We start from the raw sequence: 19,687 nt of genomic DNA, 5'->3' as shown, positions 1-19,687 counted from the left end.
TGCTTCTTTTAACCTTCTGACAGCTCCTTCCCTGTGCATTAACCATTCTAGGGTGAGGTTTCACAGTATGTCTGAATTCATCTAACAGTCCTGCTCCCTCCACTTCTCCCTGCATCCTTCCTTCCCTGGCATGCAGGCCCATTCCTTCCCTTCCACTTTGATTTTCATGTGGCTCCTCAGTGAACCCAACTGGATTACTAAACCAACAGAAAACTATTCATGGTTTTATTTTGCTGAGCTAGTTTTCTACCAGCTGGAAAGGTGAACCAGCTGTAAGAGCGATACAGAAATCAGAGCCGGTGCAGAAGCAGCAGTGGCTGAGAACAGCACTCCTAGATTTTCTTGGGGCACCTCAAACCCTTTAAAACACCTATTCTAAATAATGTGACCGCCTCTTACAAATACACTTACCAAGTGAGATTGTGCTAGCTGTTGTGCTAGCTTCTGCAAAAAATGAATGAAAGAAAGTCATCGTACCAAACAGATTTACCACTTACAGAGACAACAAAGATAAATGGCAAACAGATGCACTGTAGGGTGGTTGCCCATTCTCAGGAGCAGACACTACTCCTGCACGAGGGCAAGAGACCCATGCGTCTTCATATTAAGCAATCAAAGAGTGTCTCTTTACTGGATAAAATCTTCTTCTTTGGCGGGGCAGGAGGAAGCCAACTTACACAGTTTTCTTGACTCTTGATTTTGATTCCTTCATTATTCAAGGTGGCAGGGAAGCCATTCAAATGAGCCTGATACATAGAGCTATTGCTGATTTGCCAGATTCCAGTGTCATCAAGTGTGACACAGCATTATTGTTCAGTGTCCTGTATTTACAATCAGAAGTGATTTAATCTGGCTCTCTGCCATCCCACCTGCTGACATGTTGACACCATGTAAATAATGCATAGCTGTGTGACCACGCTACTTTCTTGCCACATGCTGAGAGAAACAGACAACACCTGCTACTATTATTAGCCACATCTTGGATACCTTGGAAAAGTTCAAAGTGAACATCAACATTAATTCAAACATGTTGTGGTCTCCAGCACCAAACTTCTCTGATAGGACTCAAAAGGAACCTGTGCATCCACTGTGATTAAAAACACAGATTGCTGATTTACATCTTTCATCCTTTAAAGGTCATCCTTTTAAGAGTTTTCATAAATAACTGAATTTTTTCACATAAAAATTTCAGCTAGCAAGACTTTTCTCTGAACAGCGTTGACTGAAAAGGCCACCATTTTAGAAGCTCAAAAATCAATAAAAACCCAGTTCTAGACTGAAAAATTCTAATATCAGACACTACTCCCTCCTAACATTAGCCAGTATACTACTCTTCTGATCGTGTCTAAATGCAAACCTATCAATGTCATCAGGGCATGCTCATTAAACCAAAGTGAAATTGTGGTTTTCACTATGGAACACTGCAAAGCAAAGACAGCGCATCTAATAGGCCACCTACTTCTTACCTGACTGTCTTTTATCCTCTAAATGTCATGCAACCTCAGTCACATTGAGAGCAAACAGCAATAGATGCTGCTTTTCACAGGGCATTTAATAAGGTTGAAAGTTATTATTTGTATCACTGGTCCCCAACTATTTTTACATACACCCTCCTTTCCAATCTTGTGACTGCCAAGCAGAGAAAGCAGCTGATTATATTTTTACCTTTCCATGGTGTACAACAGTAGAAAACTTGCTCGTCTTCTTCATTTCACTGAGCTCTTAGACCAGGACCATAGTAGGCATTCTTCTTGTGAAGACACACAGGAGTAACTGTTAAGTCGGGAGACACAACAAATACAGCAAACAAAGAAAAATAAGAAGCAAGTCTTTATAATTTAGAAATTCGGATAGTTGTGTTTTTGTGGAGAACTCACCTCAGTCCTCACTCTGTGGCCAGCACTAGGGTGGTATGTTGCACCTGTGTAGATATGCAGTTCCTTAGTGATTTTAAATTCCCAAAGCCTGAAATAAAAGACTATCTGGCTCCAAACTGCTGAACTGTGCAACTAGATCATAATTTCTCAGGGAAAATCAGATATACAGCTCAAAATGTCTTGCCCAATAAATTCCCTTCAAAACTTTGGAAACTAGCAAACATAAAAAAGAAAGGGAGGGGTTCTTTGTTTGGTGGTTGGTTTGGGGTTTTTTTCCAGATCCTGTGAGACAGTCAGAGCAAACAGAAATTTGGGTTTATTTCTGCTCAAGGATGAATATATTGGATAGTATCCTGTACTTGTCCACATTGTTCAAAAGGATCAGCATTTTCAGAGTCCCAGACCGAGACCAATTCTTTCTGTTTTCTCCATTAAGACAACCAGGAATCTTGTGGTCTCTTTTCAAAGGAATGTCTTTGTCCAGAATCTTGCCTCAGAGATCTATTTGCACTATGTTATTTAGAACAGAAAAGAGCACTGGAATGACTTCCTAATTTCTTTAGTAAATCTGTTCTCAATCTACTTTATTCCAAGCATTTTTATAGACAGTTTCTTACATGATGTTCTGCTCTGAAGCTCTGTAATTACACACATACACTGGTCAAACTTTCTCTTGACTGGAACAGACTTGTAGCAACTCCAGTAAATTGAAAGGAAAAGTTTGGGGAAAAGAGTAGGTTGGATGAGAAGATAACTTACTGCCCAAGATGTGATTTCTGTTCTGACAGTAGCTATGGGCAAAGTAGATGCCTCTCACACAGAACTGAGAAATCCTGTCTTGCGGAGGTTTTATACAGTTTTTGTTTTGCCTGGCATTTGGATTTCACAAGGCTAACTAGATTGCCCTTGTCTAGGAAACCCTGGGGGTAAAGCCAGATGGTGTCTGTGTGCAAGCTGGAAAGAGTGAAAACTGGGAGAGGGTAATGGCTGAAAACCAGGGAATAAAACCCACTGAACTAGATGAGTGGGTAAAATGTAAAAAGGTAACAAGAAGTTATGAAGTGGCATGACAAGGGTAATGACAGGCAAAAACATGAGTATTTTGAGGAGAATGTAAATGTATTTGGACCTTTTTTCTAAAGTTCATTTAAAGCTGCTTTCAGCAAGGTTTTCTCTCTCCCTCCTCAATGGAAGTCTTGTGAGAATTCTATTAGCCTCAGAAAATTCCTCTAAATTCTCGTTGCTAGATATATACCTGTATATGCAAGAATAAATTAATTATTCCAAACAAGTCCAGTGCTAGACAAGTAGCAAGTAAAAATAGCACAACTTGCACATTCTTACTAAGAGCTAGCTCAGCAGTCAGCAGCACTGCCTGAATGGTCAACTATAAAAGCTCCCATTATGTGGTAACCTGATTTGACTGTTTCCTCTACTAAAATGTCCTATTTAAGCAATTTAAAATGTACAGGTAAGGCTCATATTTTGTGCAGCTGAAAGTGCATCAACACTGAAAGAGCAAAATCTGGGTAAACGTGAGCTACTGAGAGAGTAACGAGTCTCTTTGAGAGGAAATGGTGCATTCTTCCTGTCACTGTGGTTTCTCTTGATGGTGGAGGGGGAAGGAACGAGGAAAATAGAGACTGCCACATTCAACAGCAAGATCTTCCGATGGCGAGGCTTTCTTGCATTTTATCTGCTGTCCGTATTTACAAACTTGAGCACATGTGGTTTCACAGAAACGTTCAGAACGGAAGATGGAGGAGATGAACAGCACATGCATGACCTGTTTCCTGTGGTGATGGAGAAGGGTGTGCTGGATGCCAGGCCAGGCTGGTGGGGCAGCAGCGAGAGCTGTGGAACACAGCTGGTGAAGCTGTCAGAGTTGTGGCAAGAAGCTGGGCAGGAGGGCACAGGATGTACATACATACATGAGTCCAATCAGAGTCCACTGGCAGTTAATTTCCCTGCTTATGTTGTGTCATTTGGAGACCAGTTTCAAGTGACACACAAAATGACATTTTTTTTTATACACAGAACAATTATTGCCCCATCCATACAGCACTTTGAACATTTTCTGTGATAAACAGTGCTAGATTTTTTTTATCTTCTACTATCAATATTTTAGTTTTCAAATCTAAAAAGCATGCACAGTTCCACATAGAGATGTAATCTCTGTTTAATTGTTTACAATTCCAGTGTTATACCCTTTCTTATCTGTTCACTTTGGCTAATGTGGCTTGATGATTTCACTCTGTGTTTTCCCTTTTCAATTGTATACATCAGATAGCAGATATTCACACTTCCCTTCCATCATGTGACACATTTTCATATTGCAGAGTGACAACGTGGCAGACTTACTTTTGCAAATAATTAGCCTTGATCTACTCTACAGCATTTCTTAGAAACTAGCACTAATTTTTACAGTATAAATTAGGGAGTGCAAGGTATGGATGGTACTGTGCTTGCAAATATTAAATTCTATGTGTTACTTTTCTGCAGAAAATCAGTATTCAATTAGTTTGAAGATTCATTTGTTATTTACGGCTAATTCTATTTCTGAAATTTCTTTTTAAAACTATTATCTACTTCATCTCTGCTCTAGCCTGCTATCTCTGATATAACCGATGCTTTGGAAGACATTGCCATGAAAAGAAACTACACTTGCAACAGTGAATTTGAAAGCTGATGAACTGTCATCCATCTTCTCTTTTACAGTATGTGCTGGTATAAACAATGGGGAAATCAGAGGCTTATTGAGGCTGCACTGAAAAGTGGTGAATCAGAGCTTCATTGAAAATTTGTTGCTAGGTGGTAGGCTGTAATTTTAAAGGTGTTCAGTGCTACAGATAAACGTATACTTGGCTTTCTGTAAAGAACTTAGGTACCTTAACTTCACTTACTTCACCTCAAGGTGAGTGCTCCTTCTTAAAATTGCAATAGGCAACTATGTGAGTATCAAAGGCCTAGATACCATTAAAAACCCCAGTTCTTGATGACTAGTAGTCTTAGCCTGCCAGCTCAATTCAGTCTTGAATGCTGTACCTGTATGAGTGTTACCTACCTACCTACTACAACCAGGGGCATTACCACCCATCTGAGCAGTAACTTGGAAGTAATGAATGAGTAATATCCCTCTTGGCCTGTATTTGAAGCAGTGACAGAGAGGTAAAAAGCTAACCTTACCATTATAACCATCCTAACCCTCCATCCTTACCATCCTCCATACCTCTAATTAAGCATGGAAAAATAACTATCTTCCTGATGGTTTTTCCTCAGGCTTGATATAAGTGATGTGACAACATCCAGAAAATTGCTATTGTAAAGATGTCATGAAAACATTTTTCATTTTAAGAGCTGTGGTTTTATTCTAAATAGATAATTTTTTTTAATTTCAAGAAAATATAATAACATCCTAAGCTAAGATCAATGTATCTGAAACTACAGCAAAGCCTACACACTCCAGTTACAAGAAATAAAACTTTAAAAATAGTTACTAGCAACATATTTTTTTTAAAGACAGAAGAATTTGTGCTTTTAAGATTGTATCAGTGAAAGATCTAGCAAGCCAAACTGCTTTTCTTTTCCATTCCAACTAAATCATACACTATTTGGGGTAGAAATTTGGCAGGGAACTCTGTTGGATTGTATCTACATTGTGGCTGGGCTGATTTCTTTATCCTTTTCTGATAGATGGACGTCTATCTGAGCCCTGAATATCTTCAGTGTTGCTGATTCCAAAGCTTCATTTGGCAGCCGGTTTCCTTGGCTATGAGTCCTTCTGTTTATAAACTTTTCCCTGATATATAATTCTGATTTTCCCCTCACAATGCTTAGGGCTACTTTCTTTCTTTCTTTCTTGTTAAATAATAAGAATAATCAAATATAATCTCTTTTCCATTTCCTTTCTATTGTGGGCAATAACAGGTAACTTTAAACTTTCTGGAATTAACATGATTAATTCTCTCAGCATCATACCATGGGTCTTACTTTGCAAGCCTACCATCACTCTTCTTACATAGCTCAAGATTTAGCCAACTTTTTTTAAACAAAATGTCTAAAACCAGTTACAGTACTTCAGCACATGACCATAAATGACCATACACAAGACTAAAGTTTTCCCTTCTCATTATGTATATTTCCATGGATTATGTTGTATAAATGGTTACACTAGCTGACTATATGGACATTTCAGCAGGCTAGAAAATATAAAGGTTTGTAGAAATAAAAACATGTTAGTGCTGCAGAAAGAATGACACTGAGACAACAATCAGAAAGACTAATTCTAATCAGCAAAGAAATAAAACAGTAGATCAGTATCAGTGTTAATCCCACTGAGTTGTGAGGCTGGTGTCTCTGTAACCACTACAAGACAGTTAAGTAGGGTCAGGGAAGGAGACTTATTTTAGAGAGAGTAAAGACAGTGAGAGAAAAGGAGCAGAGGGCTGCAAATTAGCACTTTGAAAAACTGCTGAAAAGGAAACACTTTTAGGAGCTGAAGAAGGGCCTAAAACTGGCTAAAGAGTTTTGGGGAGCTGCTTGTACATTGGGAAACTACATAAGATTATGTTAGGCATGCAATGGCAGGCTGCATCACCCAACAACAGTCCATGGCTGAGGACCCTGGGTGGAAGGAGGTTGAACTGCACCCTGAATGAAGAGAAAGGTGAAGTAAACTAAGTCCTATCTTTCTTCCAAACAGTTCCTACCGGCTAGCAGGTTTTTCCTCTGTATGTGCAGAGTTTTGTGCATTCCCTCCTATGGTGACCAGGCCTTAGTACATTTGTAGACAAATTTCATTAGGTGCATCAGAGCAAAGAAGTTCTTTGGTGGACCTAGCTCTAGGTTGGATTTTCACAAAATCAGAATTAAATCAAAAATACTAAGTATCTGATAACTTATGGCATTTCACTAAACACCTATTTGCCCTAAGTACCTTTGGACAACTGACTGCAAGTGCCCTGACTGGTCATTGCAGCTTCATGGATCAGATAACAGGATGTGTGAACACAAACAGAAAGACAGATCACAATGGTATGACTCTGGGAGTCTTTTCTATTAACAGGATGAGCACTTGGTTCAGACTGTTTGCTCAAGCTTCCGAACACATCTCATTCTCATCAAACATGCTCATATGACTAACGGGAGCTGTACCATTGTGTGCTCCATGCAGTCATTAATCTAATTTACCACGGTATTCTCACACTACTAACCTGGCATGCATCTTTCTAGTTACCATGTAATCATTTACATTTTGTCAGTAGTTACACAGTACCAAATGTGCCAAGACCATTCAAATATTTTTGACCATTTCTCTAGTTCAGTTCCAACCATGAAAAGTAACTCAGCCAATTCCAATTATAAAAGAACTGCTTCATCTGGCCATTCATCACTTGTAGTGACAATGAAATAAGTTGGTTTAGAGTAGGAGTGTTATGATCTTTGAGTAGAAAGCTCACAATAGCCTCAGAGCTGACCTCGTTTGCCAGGTACCTTTTCGCCATTATACCATCTCCTTAGAGCTGCGAACCCGTTAACCCCTGCATGTGCATCCGGATCAGTGTGTACAAGGAACACTTACTTCTGCATCTCACTGACCCCTACCATCAAGCTGAGGATTACCAAATCCTTCTTTTTACTATAAGGCTGTTGCTTTTAGGACATGGGAAATGTGGTTCCTTTTTTAAGTAAAAGAAGTCTTGAGTGATTCTCTAAAGCCACAAAGACAAAACCCTATATACGTAGTTATTCCAGCACCTTACATCATTTCAGCTTTTGAAGTTCTGATGTCCAAAACCTTATTAAAATCACACAGCTTTTAACTCCACCTAGGAATACTGTTTTCCTGACACTGAGGACAAAATTCCCCAAATCAGAACACTGCACTTGAAAGTTTTCTTGAGACTATATGAATCTGTTGTGCCTCCATCTGTCTGCTGAATCATTTGCTGGTAAGCATTACAACTATACAAACCATTTGTCAGCATTGCTTTCAGGTTGAAGAGCCACTAGATTCAATCTGACATTGAGAAAAGTTCTGCGTTGCTGCAATACCTGTTTTTGCATTTAGATTTGCATCTTCCACTGGCTTGCCATAGGATGCCATATACCTAGTTTGCTATCTGAAGCCTGCAACTGCAGTCTTTGATAGAAGTAGACAGACAAGCCTGCTCTCTGGTAGAACCATTCCCCATTGGTGTGTAGTCTAGAGGAACGCCACTTTGAAATCTTTCCTACACAAAACGTTTGCAAGGCCATTAGGACAGCTAGCAAGGCAGCATGAGACCTCATGCTCTTGGGTTGCTGGTGATGCCTGTTATCATTCAGGTCCTATCTGCTTCAGCCCATAGCAGAACACTGAAGCACAGGCCGGAGCGAGCTCACTGGAGTTCATCAGAAACAAAAGTTGAGCACAGTGACCTTGAGGAAACGACTGGAGACTGTCTGCATAGCTGTGGCCAACCCTCTGGCTGTACAAGCTACCCACCTGATCCTTCCAAAACAACAAGGTACCTCCTACACACCTTAGGAAGCCAACAGATGTATGGGAGATCCAGGATCAATTAGTAGGAGGAGATATGGTCCATAGACAGATATGCAGGTGCTGAACCTGTCAGGTCCTGTCCAGCAGCAGACATGGGTGCTAGTGCACCACACTGTTCCACATTTACTGACCAAAGCACCTTACTGGGAGGCTTACAGTGCTCTTGAGCTGGGATAGCCAGTCCTCTGGTCCTACCGAGTCACTGATAGCCTATGGCCTGGTATCTGAACGGCACTTGCTCCTGCTTCCATATCACATTTAAGGGAAGGGAGGGTTTTAAAGTCAGAATCCCTTATTAAACAAAGGGAATGACGTCAGTGCTTTTTGAGGTTCAGGGGCACTGGCCCTTGCCAAATGCAGACTAAACCAGTGAAATGTGGTGACATTTCAGGCATGAGCTGCTTTTTTTATACGGCTTTGAGGATGATGGAAGGTGTGATTTTAGGTGGATGAAAGGAGAAGAATCAGGCCAACTAAATAAATTGTCTGAATACTTCCTAGTACAGCTCAGGAGAACAAAGTCTAAATCTATCTCTGACCATTTAAGTCTATGGTAAAACTTCCACTGACAACTGCAGAAGCAGGCTGAGGCCTCAAAGAAACTTTTTTTAAAGAATTTTTTAAATTTCACCTCACTGCTTTAAAGCATTTTGCAAGCACACACACCTCAGAGGTTTTATATAGCTGAGAGTAAGCTAAAACACACGAGGAAGAAATAATTTCTTCTAAGCCACAGAAGAAATCTGTGTCAGTGCTAGAAATTGGACTCAAAACTGCTGATATCCTGTTCTTCTCTGTGGCATGGGAAAGTCTTCTCTTTGAGCTTTCAAGTCCAGAGAGCAGAAATTATTTTAGTGAGTTAAAGCTGTTTCAGTTGTTTATGAAGAAACATGGCCATGACGATACTTGTAGCTCTACAGTTTTCCTTTCCTTATTACAAAATGGAAGATAATTCTTATTTTAAAGCATCCGTTCCAGCTTAATTAGGCTGAGTTTAAGGGTTTAATGCACTTTAAGTAGAGACCACTGGAACTGTAAAAAACCTAATGTGTTTCATCAGATCCTTTCAGCTGTACTGCTCAAATATTTAAGGGGGGAAATTAAATAATCAATAGACATGACAGAAGCACACGGAAAACATTTCAAGTTTCCTTACTATTTTATATTACAGAAATTGGGAATATAAATAGATTTTTCTCCCTGAAATGCTTAACATTCTCTCTGAAAAGAATAAAGCATGCATAACTACACAGCTGATTTTCAGTATGTGACCTTTGATAAATGTCAGTTCTTTGAGAAAATGAAGAAATCATGTATAAAATAAAACTTAAAAAAAAAACCAACCACACACACAAAAAAAACCCAGAAGAAAACCAGAAATTAGACAGTGACAAAACGGCATTGAGGCAGATTTCAGGAAATATATTTTCTTTTCCAGTGTTACATTCCAAGATATTTTTAAATCATAGATATTGAAAACAGATTCCCATACAATTCTTAATCAGTTACAGTAGCCACCGGGGTTAGCGGTTCCTAACATGTGGCAAAGAATATAATATTTCTAACTCAAGCCATGTCATGCTGGTATTTTACCAGCATTCCTCATGCTATTGTTACAATTCCACTAGTTTCACAGTATTTGATTCTTTTCGAATGTAAGACCATAGTATCTCCCTTTCTGATATTAACAGCAAGCAGTACGATCATAATAACCATGGTTCTTTTCATCCCACTATCTCAGAATACTTTGATCCTTAACCCTGATTTTGTAGATGGAAAAACTCCAACTCAGAATCACGAGGTGACTCTCTGGAGTCAGCCAGCGGTAAGCTCGCTGTAGGGCCTAGAATGGAAAAATCAGCAAAAAGCAGCACTTCCCAAACTTTATAGAGCCTACCTGGTCTCACACATGAAAGATTTACACTTCTAATTGCCTCCCCCTAATATGCACCACAGCGATCCTGCTCTCGTGCATCTCTGGGGCAGCATTACCTCCTCACTCTGAAGCTGGGATCCCACCCCACCAGGCACAGCTAGTCCACAGCTCTGTAACCCCCTTAGCAGCAATAACCTCTGGGGGATCCCTGAACAGGGGCAACTGTCCCCCACAGAGGCCAGAGAGAATGATGCTGCAGTGGAAAGTTGATGCCATGGTCCTTCTGCTGCTGCTTGAGGCTGTGCCCCTAGAGAGAAAGGGGCACAGTGAGGTACAACCTGATGTGGGTGCTCCCACACACAATCCATGACCTGTCGTGCCTGACAAATGGCACATGCCAGGCCTTAACCCTGTGATTTGCACCAGATTCAGATGTTGGGAATCCACATGCATTGTGTGGATGCAGCACATTAAGTCTTATTTAAAAAAAAAAAAAAAAAGCTATAAAAAGTATTATTACTCATCTGTGAGACATTCATAGTTATTTAGTGAAACTGTTTATACAAAACACACTGAAATAAATCACCTTAACAAAACCTGCCTCTGATTTCGTAAGCAACTTGTATCCAACATTTAATATTTTAAAACCCATTCAACACTTCATTTAATAATGGAGTAAGTAGAAAATTCTGAGATAAAAGCTATGAAAAGAGACTTGAACTATTCATTGAATAGCAACAGAGATTCTGAAAAAGATCTTGAAAAGCTTTCTGCAAAGCTATATCAATGTTTTTAAAAGAAACCATACCTAGTCACCTATTACAAAAGAAAGCAGAGTTACATCTAAAAGTTCCAAACAAGACTTGCTGTCAGCAATGCAGGGTATCTCTGAAAAAGCTGCAAAATCTTGAAGAGGTGTCATTTACAACACTGGAAAAGCTTTCTGTTCTCCATCAACAGTGCTAAGAGTACAAAGTGGCAAATCACACAACCCCAAAAATTCAGTTTGGGAATGACCAAGCACGATTGCAAAACTGGACAGGAAAGGTGTTGATGGACGAAAGACATAAAATTGGAAAAGCTGGATAATTATGTTTCAAAATTGGCATACCATTTTTACACACACAAAAAAAATAAATATTTGAGTTGAGTTTTTAATTTAATTTCAAGTTAACCTGAATCTGTTGGGTTTTTTTCAACAATATCACTTTTCCTTACATTCCCTGAGGTTAAAGGTAAGAAATAGCAAACTCCCACCTGACCAAGAGTAGGGAAAGGCTCATTCGAGGACACACAGGGATGGCCATCCATCTCCTGCATAAAATACAATACAACAGTGGCTAACAAAGTACTGCTGACTTATCTGATGCAAATGCTGCAGGCAAGTTAAACATTTTGAAATAACTTTCTTATCTTTCAACAGTTATTAATGCACTTCAAATGCAAATTTTACTTTTCTTAATCCAGAATAGGAGTTCCTGGAGAGCATGGTAGGTACCAGGATTGAAAGTTGTCTGCTCTGTTTATATGTAAAATATATTTTTAAACTGAAATGCTACATTTTAAATTAAACATTTATTTAAGATGAGCTGATATTTGCTAAACTTCACCACCACAGTCACAAACACAATTACAAGAATTTGGCCTCTCTTTGCCATGTATCATCTAGGAAATTTGCAGAAATGAAACTAACCCTAAACTAACAGTACCCATTGCCCTTCCGAAAACACTGATGTCCAAGCTCCAAGCATTTGTTTTCTTGCAAGGACGTCAGCAGTATATTTAGCACCAGGGTGGAAACAGGGGAGGTTAGACTAAAAGACTCGTATTACATGTTGCAGGTCTTGTATTCCCACTCTTGTGCTGCTCCTGGATTTATGGCATGCTCATTTCGTGGTTTCTTTTGCAGCATTTTGACAGAGAATTGCTTCTCTGCCTTGAACTCAGTAACAGGTTTAATATGATATACTAGATGTGCAGAGGAAGCCTTCCCCAGAAAGTGATATTGTTTTTCCAAGAGAAAGTGGTGGAGGATTTTTGTTTGTTTGTTTTCTTTTGAAGTCACAACAAGCAGATAAAGCAGCAAATGAAAGGGCTATTATCTGTAAATACAATAAACGCAATCATTCCTGTTGATGTATTCAACTTACTTGTAATACAGAGTTAGAGAGCAGGTGAAGCCTTAGACACAGAGTTAAACACAGAGATGCTGTTGAGATACTAAAAGCTGAGGTATTGCTGCTGACCACAGAGCGCAAATTACAAGTAAGTACACATCTTTCTGGGAAGTTTGCCAAGGAAAAACCAGGGAGAGGCGGTCACCACTGCTGCGTTGCCTACGCTAGAGAAAAGCGGAGGTCTCGTTGCTGTAACTCTTACCAACAGAGCAATTGCACTCAGAGTACAAAACAAATTAGTGCTAACGAGACAAATCAGGAAACCAGCTCTGACAAGGAGTTCAAAGCACAAAACTAGAAATGCTTCAGCACTGTCTGCATTACCAGCTTAGCACTGGGGCAACGGCACCACTGCTGGCTGTTGCTGTAGCATGGTGTTATTTTTGCGCAAAACCAGCTTACAGACTAAAGACAGAAAAGCAGGGGGAAAAAACTTCAGATGTAGTTACAGCAGGAGAAACCAGGGAGATTGTGGAAGCAAAAAAAGGTTGGAGCAGCACTTTCGCCTTTGATAAGAGGGTACCAAGAAGAACAGAAACCATGGTGGTACAGAATCTAGAATATTCATATAGTGCTGAATTTCTTCAGCAGGCAAAGAAGAGGGGAATGTAACAACACTGGCCACGGTGTAGCCCATAATGAAAAAAAGATGAAAAGGATCCCAGCCTGTCACTCCCTGTATGGGACTCAAAACTGCAATTTATTCTACTAGGGGGCACAAACCGAGAGGAAGGATGATGGTAAAACCTAATGGGAGCAGGAAGATGTCACATCCTACATTATTTCAGTACTATTTTCCTTCCTTACAAAGAAACTCTCTGATCCAGCAGGAAACAGACTATTTGGACTTTTTGGTCAGGTCAGGATATCTTTAGAAGTTTTCTACCAGTCTTTGCTGGTACTACATGGTACTAATACTTCTACACTTGAGATTCAGAGAAGTGGCTGCCACCTGCAGCCTGACCATGGCCAGCAGTGTTGACATTATTCTGCTGTTTTAACTGTAGCAGTGTGTAAACAGAGTGGGGCTCTTCAGCACCAACCGCTGCATACCCTGGCAAGCAATTTATCTCCACAAATGCTTTCCTGGCTGCCTAGCTTTGTTCTGGGCCCAGTGTTAGCTCCGATTCTCTCTACATCTCTGGTTGTTACAAGATCTCTTTTCTGTAATTTCTCATTATCTTTTCAATATGCAAAGTTATAATTTACTAAACACCATAAGTCAGACTTCCCTCTACACAATTCTTAGAGTCTTTCTTTATGTCTACCACTGGATCAAAAAGCTTTACCTTTGTTCTGTATGAGAAAAAATCCTTTTAGTGTGCAAAGAAAATACTAGGATTTTTATCTTGTATGATTTCCTGAGATCCTCACTAAGCAAAGAGCATTTACACTGCTGTCTCTCACCATCTCTCAGATTCTCACAGGGCTGGGCATCCAGGCTGTACCCAACCATGGCTAATCTGAAAAACTTTCACAAGGAACTAAACAATGCAGACACAAAAGCCCAATTTCAAGCATCATATTTCTATATCAGTTAGTAGTTCTCTCCTTTGTAATTTCTGAAGTGATGAGCTGGACCTATGGGTCTTCTCTTGGGAAATTTTCCTTTCCTGTTCTACTTTCCACCAAAATGCTGGTGGCAGCACTTCACAGGAGCCTCTGTGCAAAGAAAGCGATGTCACAGGCATGCTACAGAAGCTAAACTCACTCATTCATTAGACCAAGGTCCCACTTTAACCCCAATACTGTTTGATAATGAAAAAAAGTTTGGGACCCAGCATTTACTTAACAACATAAACCAATATTTCCATGTGGTTTCTATAAACTTTCAATCCAGGAACAACATTCAAGGGTTTAATTGCACAAAAGGCAACATCACTAACCTCTCACTCTTGATGACCTGTATTAACACAGAGTCTCAAATCACCTGCAAAAACAATACCAGAGTGAAAAGGTAATCAGTCTTGACCTTACTGCACATTTGTCTGCGTGGTATTACCACAGAGTTCAGAAATTTGAACGATCTTATAAATAAAGAAGGCATTACAACCATTTGGAAGCACCCAAAGTACACAAGGAAGCGTGTGCTTTGCTGGTCTTTGGCAGTAACCTTTTTCATTAGTCCTTTGCCAGTCTGACCACGCACAACATGCAGGACTGAAGCAGAAAATGGTTAAAATATGCATGGGCACATGTGTCTGCGCGTGTTTATGTGTACGTACACACAGTTCTAAGCATGTGCTAAGGAAAGAAGGGATGTAGGAAAGACTTTTAAAAAAGCTTTTATACAGGGCAAGCTTAAGGAAGTCAGGGACAACTGCTCTTGTTAAACTGATCTGAGATTAAGAAAAAAAAGGAAATAGTTCCCTTTGATGAAGGAGTTTAGAATAGGTACAGCTGCGTTGTGCAGGAACAGGAACTTGATAATAAAAACACTGTAATGTGGCATTTACCCCAAAACATCAGTGAGTAAAAATAAATATACATCCACAGAACTTAGGCTACTCTAGTACATCTTAAATCACTTTAGAGCATCGCAAGAAGATCTGGGATGTGCTGGAAACTAGGCTTCTAGTGATTATTTAGGGTTGCTGTAACCAGCTACTGGACATCTGTGTCTTTTAGGTAGTCCTGTATAACATGAGTGGGAGGCAGCATCTGTGGGCAACAAAGTTCTGTATTAGAAACCAGTTATTTAAGGAAAATTAGTGCCCTGAGCCATGACATATATCACACGCATTCTTTGTTGGGTTCATCTCTGTTTGCATGGATTGCTACTGTCCTAAAGTCACACAAACTGAAGTACTCTTGTTCTCACTCATTTGGGCGACTTTTTTCCAGTCCGGTACAGCTGTCAGTCAGGACGTGATCTCTTTGAGAGCAACAAATGAGCCAGATGCATAGTTCAATGGCCAGACACTTCAAGTCATAACAAGCTAGTGAAGCGAGCTAATTTTGCTTGCAAAAGAATTAGTCTTTATTAGCCACTAATAGCACTTTTTGCCCTGTGTAGCCCTTTAACCAGCTGCAGCTCCATTGACATCCCATTTTGGAAAGATTACTAGTGGCACGTCTGGTTATGGAAAGCTTAGAGGGCTTCCTAAAGCAACTACCACTCACTAGGACAGCAGAGGAATGAACTTAAATTGCCACACTGTAGGCATTTATATGGGGTAAATCTTGTCATTTGGACCACAAATTCATGTCCATCAGGTGTGTACATATGTAGTATAAGGCATGCATATCAGTAACTTAATGAACTGAGGCTAGAGCTGATGGAAAAAATGTAAAAAAATGCATATATACATATATTTTGTGTGTGTGCATATGGTTTCATATAGATATAGATATCTATTTGTGGTTTTGTCATCATGTTTAGTCCTGGCTTTGGAGACAGTGATAGAATCATTCATACTTTATATCTTTCTATCTTCTCCATTTTTGTAGAACTGAAGGGAATCTATAGCCTAGCTGCACTGACTAACTTCAGATATATTTTATATGAGTCATTGTAATTTACAAACCCTGTCTAAACCCAGTGTAATTACATTTTTTCCTAAGGAAGTAGCAGACTGCAATGATACCTTACAACTTTGGATACTGCTGTAGATCAAAAATCACAAATTAACCTGCTGATCTAGAGGATTAGACAAAAGATCAAATCTATTTTAATCAGCTATAGTGCTTCTGACACAGAAAAAAAGCAGAAGCAGCTCTTAAGATCCTAACACCTGAGTACAGGCAAACTCAACTGATTTCATTTCAAAGGGCTCAAAGTGCAAGTAAGGAGCAACATTATTTTTTAGTCTGAAAAATGTTTAAAGAAAAGAAGTACAAGGAAGCTGCATGGGTTGCAATGCTGAGAAGGAGAAGAGAAAAAAAATCTCAAAAAAGTAATAGTGTATTAAACAAACTGCTTGCAAGTTTTCATTCACTGTGGTCTAGCCTTGAAGAAGGAGAACAGCAAGTACCATAGGTTCTCAGTCAAACTATTTAGATGGGGAACCCAAACCAGCTACATTTTTAGTAACTATAACCATAAAAAAGACACACAAAGGCAACTGGCGCCTAAAAGAAGTAAAAAGGCCAGTAAAGGAAAGGCAGGGACACAAACTTGTTTTCAGAGTTGCTGACCTCAAAAAAATCAGGGTGTGGGCTCCTGTACACTGGGAACATGCCTCAGTCACTGGAAGTAAAAGTCTTGCTGTTTCAAGAAGCACATCACCACCATGCCTCTCCTACGGCAGCAAGAGGCCTCCCAAAAAATGGGCTACAGTTTCAGTCTCATGTGCAGTCTTTTATTTTTTTTTTTTTTCTAATCTATGGAGTAGGTCCTGAAAGGATATGTCTCTCCTGGAAAATAACAGTAATAATGTAGAGCAGCAATTAACATTTTCTGGTATAGCTAGGATGCTCAACACACTTTAAACTCAAACCGAGTAAAAAGAACAAAGAAGGCAGAATTATTTCCTTTAACATGATATTTTCTGTGGATCAGATGCATGGCTAGCAGCATTTCTAACATCAACTGTTCATCATTTAGAAAACTGTAAGGAAGGCCTGCCTGGGACCAAGCTGGAAATTCTGATGGACATATTTCAGTATGGAGCAGCTGAAACGTGGAATCAAACCACAGTTTAGCATTCATGGTTAGGATGTATGCAAGGGAGGGCACCCTTTCACACCGAAGGCACATCTGAGCAGAGGGAGACAGTCCAGCCAGACTTCAGGCTGTGCCAACAGAAATAAATATATACCCCTTTGGACAGGATGAGGAGTGGTGTTCCCTCTCCCGCCACATGCCAGCATGGCTTTGATAAGAAAACCAGGGATATACCATTTTTCAGTGATTGCAACAAAGAGCATTTATCTTTGCCTTTCCTGCTGATCATGTTCTACAAAGTGTACTGTAATGGATTCTCAACCTGGAAGTTATTAATGAATGTGGTTGCAGCCACCCTCTTTTTATGATTAGGCTCAACAAGTTCCTATATAATATATAAAAGGGTAGCTCCTTAAACAGTTTGTTTGCACAGACAAAATCCTCATCACCTCATGGAAATGTAATTCCTCTCCCTTCTTTGCAGCACCAACTCTTCTCAGCAGTGCCACAAGCAACATCTACATTTGCATTTTTACTTCACTTAAACCCACAGAAAAACCAAGGATGGTCTTCTAACTAGCTAATTGCTTGTACCACCTAAATCAAATCTGAGCAATGTGGCATCTCCACTGCTCCTATTACTGGTGCTACCCAGAGAGGGCAATAAGCTTGGTGTAAAAACGTTGTGTAGGAAAAGCCACAAGAAAATGCCTACCTTGTCAATTCCCCTTGCAAAAAAGCAGTAGCTATTAAAGGTTATACCTGCTTTGTGCAGCATTCTGAAAGAAAACAAAATATTTCAGAAAGCACATTCGCTGCAGAGCAGCTGGAGCAGAGATTCCCATCAACTCCAGTGAAGCTGGCTAAGCTCACTGGTAAAAAGGAAAACATTTTCTTCTTTCCTTTCCTAGAAGGATTAGGAAAACAAAGCAAGAAACAAACCAACCCAATAACGTGGTTAAAACTAAGGTGAAGATAAAAAATGCTTCCTGCCAGTGCAACACACCCGCAACCCAGGGGAGCAGTAGAGAAGGGGGGAAGCCACACTGATGCCATGCCCACAGCAAAGACTGGCCCTAAGAATACATTTACCATGTACCACAGTCAAAATAACTGTCATCTGCACCATGTGACACTGCCAGGGATACTGACAGTCTCAGCAAGTTTCTGGATTTGATCCATCAGGCATTGAGTTGCCATTGACCCACATGGAAAGGACAAACCTGAAAGGAGGGATTATGATTGGCACAGGCAACTTGGATTAAATTCGTACGATGGTAAAAATCAGGCTCAGATTGTTGCTTATATTTCCCCTCCCTCCCCCACCCCACCCCACCCCGAGCTCTTGTGATTAAAGAATGGAGAACAATGTCAGATCTCACACAGAGTCAGCACGGCATGAGACGGGGAGTCTGCACTAAAGCGATTTTATGGATTTGTGCTTTCAAATGAAATCAAAACTTCCCTAGCACTACAGCCCTTCTGCTCCCAAGGCTTTCCCAACTTCTGGGGGTTATTGGCAGTTACCTAAGGACTGACTTTAAGCAATAACTGGAAAATTGCGGTAGTCTGGATCTGTCATAAACAGCCAGTCACAGTCTGACTGGGACACTGCACTGCTGGGCACCCAGGAGGTCTGGGATCACAGAGGCCCTGCAGCTGGGGCTGGAGCAACAAGGAGGATTTTGCAGTCGTCTTACCTCCCATGCAGGCAGCCACTGGGCACAGAAAACACACAGTTGTGCTTAAATCGGGCATTTTATTTAGGGGAATTGCAGTTACATGAAATCTCTGTGGAGAGGGATCTCCTCTGCCACCTCCCCCAGGAAACTAGCGTTTAGGTTTATTCGCCCGAGGTCATACTAGCAGAGCAGTTTGGCTATCAGTTGCAAGGATGTTTGGGGGATTTACCAGATTACAAAATGCTAAAGTGTGATGATTATTCAGCAAGTGCCCTCTCCAATCACCACAACCAGCATCTGCGGCTTACCAGCCAGAAACTGCAAGCATCAAAACAGGCTGCTAGTGAGCCACGTGTGCTCACCTCCAGCCCGCCAAACTACCCACCACAGCAGAGCTGGAGCACAGCACAGGTGCACCTTAACTGTCAGTGAGGGATATCAGTCAGGGGCTGTTCCATCGAGTTCATCGTGTATTGATGCTTCTGTGATGCAGGCTCTTGCAGAAATGGTTCAGTAAGGGGGGTTGGCAATGGTCTCGTGTTACAAGGCTTCTTTTTATCGCCTCTTTCAGGCCCTAGCCACCCATTCCTTGCAACTACTAATGAAGTATCCCTTCCTCCAGCTGTGAGAGCAGGCTTTGCAGCCTGTTTTTAAGCTATTGTTGCACTTCTAACAATTAAGACTTCACAGCTTACACTTCCTTATTTTCTTTCCTTGAATCCAAAGTGCATTTTTAAAGGAGCTATGTCAGCTGACATCTAGTCCCAAAAATAGGCATTCAAAAAGCTAAAACCTATAGAAATACTTCCAGGAGGTTTTGTGGGTTTTTTTCTAATTCAATACCAGTATTTCCTTTAAATGAAGTTTCTTCTGCAGCCCAAACAGTACTGCTCTGTATTAGCAAGAAAGAATTTGAGGGAAAAGT

At 40.3% G+C, this 19,687-nt stretch overlaps 1 long non-coding RNA gene across 1 annotated transcript in view; it reads right to left on the bottom strand.

The window, feature by feature from the left end:
• Window positions 1-19,687, bottom strand: part of LOC308072137 — a 138,839-nt gene that overhangs the window by 5,822 nt on the left and 113,330 nt on the right. Inside the window, exon 4 of the long non-coding RNA XR_013931509.1 lies at window positions 1,666-19,687. This exon is cut by the window's right edge and continues 44,823 nt beyond it. This is a non-coding gene — a long non-coding RNA (uncharacterized lncRNA). The remainder of the gene's footprint in view (window positions 1-1,665) is intronic.

This window comes from Falco punctatus (genome assembly GCF_963210335.1).
Source record: "Falco punctatus genome assembly, chromosome: 12".
Lineage (NCBI taxonomy): Eukaryota > Metazoa > Chordata > Aves > Falconiformes > Falconidae > Falco > Falco punctatus.
This window is presented reverse-complemented; position numbering and strand designations above follow the sequence as displayed.